Below are 4,987 nucleotides of genomic sequence, written 5' to 3'. Positions count from 1 at the left end.
ATTTTTCGTCATTTTTCGTCACCAGCGTTTTTCGTCATTTTTCGTCACCAGCATTTTTCGTCACCAGCATTTTTTCGTCACCAGCATTTTTTCGTCACCAGGATTTTTTCGTCACCAGCATTTTTTCGTCACCAGCATTTTTTCGTCACCAGCATTTTTCGTCATTTTTCGTCACCAGCGTTAGGGCGCGCTCTCACCAAAAGTTGGCTGGCCGCTGTTAAACGCAGGGTGTGCGCGGCCACAGTTTTTTGCAGCCAGCGGATTCTAAAAAAACGCTGTGACGCACCTGTCACTCACATTCAAGACGTCCCCGTAGCCCGCACCGCCACTAGACACTAGCCACTAGACAAAAAATGTCTTTGCACTTTCACACTTGGGGTTCGTACATCTACATACACATTCAGATTTCAAATATAAAGTACTTACCCCATGGCCACGGATGTTACAATCATGTACGGGCCCTCTTAAGTATTCGTATCTTCCGTATTAAATTTATATCAATTAAAAGCATTTTAATCCAATCAGTGGTAATTTTCTCCGTATGCTTTCAACTGCGCGACCCTAGCGGTTGAGAGGTGTATTGCACTGTTAGTACATTATAACTCTATGGGGAAATGGCCACCAATCGGATTAAAATTATTTTTATTGAACAACACGGAAGATACGGGTACTTCTGAGGGCCCGTACATGATTGTAAATTCCGTGGCCAAGGGGTAAGCACTTTATATTTTAAATCTGAATGTGTATGTAGATGTACGAACCCCAAGTGCACAAATCATAAAGTAGAAGTGGGTGAGATGCAACAGCTACAACCAGTTGGTCCACTGAGAGCACCATGTTGCTTCCTGAGTCTTGGGACGGTCCGCCTTCGACTCACCCGATTGGAAAGAGGGGGAAAATCAGCTCCTGCCTCCAGCAGTTTTATGCTTCTTCGTGTAGAGCGGATAAACGCAAAGTCTGCGCGACAAGCGGAAAAATCTGCTCTTGCGTGAATCCACGCATTTGCATTGACAAAGCATTGGCAGATTCTGCTCCAGAGGTAAAATAAAAGTGCGGTGGGAGCGCGCCCTTACCAGCATTTTTTCGTCACCAGCATTTTTCGTCATTTTTCGTCACCAGCATTTTTTTCGTCACCAGCATTTTTCGTCATTTTTCGTCACCAGCATTTTTCGTAATGTTTCGTCACCAGCATTTTTTGTCACCAGCATTTTTTCGTCATTTTTCGTCACCAGCATTTTTTCGTCACCAGCATTTTTTTCGTCACCAGCATTTTTCGTCATTTTTCGTCACCAGCGTTTTTCGTCATTTTTCGTAACCAGCATTTTTTCGTCACCAGCATTTTTTCGTCACCAGCATTTTTCGTCATTTTTCGTCACCAGCATTTTTTCGTCACCAGCATTTTTTGTCATTTTTCGTCACCAGCATTTTTTCGTCACCATCATTTTTTGTCATTTTTCGTCACCAGCATTTTTTGTCATTTTTCGTCACCAGCATTTTTTCGTCACCAGCATTTTTTGTCATTTTTCGTCACCAGCATTTTTTGTCATTTTTCGTCACCAGCATTTTTTCGTCATTTTTCGTCACCAGCATTTTTTCGTCACCAGCATTTTTTTCGTCACCAGCATTTTTCGTCATTTTTCGTCACCAGCATTTTTTGTCATTTTTCGTCACCAGCATTTTTTCGTCACCAGCATTTTTCGTCACCAGCGTTTTTCGGCATTTTTCGTAACCAGCATTTTTTCGTCACCAGCATTTTTTTCGTCACCAGCATTTTTCGTCATTTTTCGTCACCAGCATTTTTTCGTCACCAGCATTTTTTCGTCACCAGCATTTTTTGTCATTTTTCGTCACCAGCATTTTTTCGTCACCAGCATTTTTTTGTCACCAGCATTTTTCGTCACCAGCATTTTTCGTCATTTTTCGTCACCAGCATTTTTTCGTCACCAGCATTTTTCGTCATTTTTAGTCACCAGCATTTTTTCGACACCAGCATTTTTTGTCATTTTTCGTCACCAGCATTTTTCGTCACCAGCATTTTTTCGTCACCAGCATTTTTTCGTCACCAGCATTTTTTTCGTCACCAGCATTTTTCGTCATTTTTCGTCACCAGCATTTTTTCGTCACCAGCATTTTTTGTCATTTTTCGTCACCAGCATTTTTTCGTCACCAGCATTTTTTCGTCACCAGCATTTTTTCGTCACCAGCATTTTTCGTCATTTTTCGTCACCAGCATTTTTCGTCATTTTTCGTCACCAGCATTTTTCGTCATTTTTCGTCACCAGCATTTTTTCGTCACCAGCATTTTTTGTCATTTTTCGTCACCAGCATTTTTTCGTCACCAGCATTTTTTCGTCACCAGCATTTTTCGTCATTTTTCGTCACCAGCATTTTTCGTCATTTTTCGTCACCAGCATTTTTTCGTCACCAGCATTTTTCGTCATTTTTCGTCACCAGCATTTTTTCGTCACCAGCATTTTTTCGTAATTTTTCGTCACCAGCATTTTTTCGTCACCAGCATTTTTTGTCATTTTTCGTCACCAGCATTTTTCGTCATTTTTCGTCACCAGCATTTTTTCGTCACCAGCATTTTTTCGTCACCAGCATTTTTTCGTCACCAGCATTTTTCGTCATTTTTCGTCACCAGCATTTTTTTCGTCACCAGCATTTTTCGTCATTTTTCGTCACCAGCATTTTTTCGTCACCAGCATTTTTTGTCATTTTTCGTCACCAGCATTTTTTCGTCACCAGCATTTTTTCGTCACCAGCATTTTTTCGTCACCAGCATTTTTCGTCATTTTTCGTCACCAGCATTTTTCGTCACCAGCATTTTTTCGTCACCAGCATTTTTCGTCATTTTTCGTCACCAGCATTTTTTCGTCACCAGCATTTTTTCGTAATTTTTCGTCACCAGCATTTTTTCGTCACCAGCATTTTTTGTCATTTTTCGTCACCAGCATTTTTCGTCATTTTTCGTCACCAGCATTTTTTCGTCACCAGCATTTTTTCGTCACCAGCATTTTTTCGTCACCAGCATTTTTCGTCATTTTTCGTCACCAGCATTTTTTTCGTCACCAGCATTTTTCGTCATTTTTCGTCACCAGCATTTTTTCGTCACCAGCATTTTTTGTCATTTTTCGTCACCAGCATTTTTTCGTCACCAGCATTTTTTCGTCACCAGCATTTTTTCGTCACCAGCATTTTTCGTCATTTTTCGTCACCAGCATTTTTCGTCACCAGCATTTTTTCGTCACCAGCATTTTTCGTCATTTTTCGTCACCAGCATTTTTCGTCATTTTTCGTCACCAGCATTTTTTCGTCACCAGCATTTTTCGTCATTTTTCGTCACCAGCATTTTTTCGTCACCAGCATTTTTTCGTAATTTTTCGTCACCAGCATTTTTTCGTCACCAGCATTTTTTCGTCACCAGCATTTTTTGTCAGCATTTTTTGTCATTTTTCGTCACCAGCATTTTTTCGTCACCAGCATTTTTTTGTCACCAGCATTTTTCGTCACCAGCATTTTTCGTCATTTTTAGTCACCAGCATTTTTTCGACACCAGCATTTTTCGTCACCAGCATTTTTTCGTCACCAGCATTTTTCGTCATTTTTCGTCACCAGCGTTTTTCGTCATTTTTTGTCACCAGCATTTTTCGTCATTTTTCGTCACCAGCATTTTTTTGTCACCAGCATTTTTTCGTCACCAGCATTTTTCGTCATTTTTCGTCACCAGCATTTTTCGTCATTTTTCGTCACCAGCATTTTTTCGTCACCAGCATTTTTTCGTCACCAGCATTTTTCGTCATTTTTCGTCACCAGCATTTTTCGTAATTTTTCGTCACCAGCATTTTTTTCGTCACCAGCATTTTTCGTCATTTTTCGTCACCAGCATTTTTTCGTCACCAGCATTTTTCGTAATTTTTCGTCACCAGCATTTTTTGTCACCAGCATTTTTCGTCATTTTTCGTCACCAGCATTTTTTCGTCACCAGCATTTTCCGTCATTTTTCGTCACCAGCATTTTTCGTCACCAGCGTTACCAGCATTTTTTCGTCACCAGCATTTTTCGTCATTTTTCGTCACCAGCATTTTTTTCACCAGCATTTTTTCGTCACCAGCATTTTTTGTCATTTTTCGTCACCAGTATTTTTCGTCATTTTTCGTCACCAGCATTTTTTCGTCACCAGCATTTTTTCGTCACCAGCATTTTTTCGTCACCAGCATTTTTCGTCATTTTTCGTCACCAGCATTTTTCGTCACCAGCGTTACCAGCATTTTATCGTCACCAGCATTTTTCGTAATTTTTCGTCACCAGCATTTTTTTCGTCACCAGCATTTTTCGTCATTTTTCGTCACCAGCATTTTTTCGCCACCAGCATTTTTTGTCATTTTTCGTCACCAGCATTTTTTCGTCACCAGCATTTTTTCGTCACCAGCATTTTTTCGTCACCAGCATTTTTCGTCATTTTTCGTCACCAGCATTTTTCGTCACCAGCATTTTTTCGTCACCAGCATTTTTTGTCATTTTTCGTCACCAGCATTTTTTCGTCACCAGCATTTTTTGTCATTTTTCGTCACCAGCATTTTTTGTCATTTTTCGTCACCAGCATTTTTCGTCATTTTTCGTCACCAGCATTTTTCGTCACCAGCGTTACCAGCATTTTTTCGTCACCAGCATTTTTCGTCATTTTTCGTCACCAGCATTTTTTTCGTCACCAGCATTTTTCGTCATTTTTCGTCATCAGCATTTTTTCGTCACCAGCATTTTTCGTAATGTTTCGTCACCAGCATTTTTTGTCACCAGCATTTTTTCGTCATTTTTCGTCACCAGCATTTTTTCGTCACCAGCATTTTTTTCGTCACCAGCATTTTCGTCATTTTTCGTCACCAGCGTTTTTCGTCATTTTTCGTAACCAGCATTTTTTCGTCACCAGCATTTTTCGTCATTTTTCGTCACCAGCATTTTTCGTCATTTTTCGTCACCAGCATTT

Source organism: Gymnoscopelus microlampas (genome assembly GCF_963454915.1).
Source record: "Gymnoscopelus microlampas genome assembly, chromosome: 10".
NCBI classification, from domain to species: Eukaryota; Metazoa; Chordata; class Actinopteri; order Myctophiformes; family Myctophidae; genus Gymnoscopelus; species Gymnoscopelus microlampas.
Note: the sequence above shows the minus strand (reverse complement) of the source record.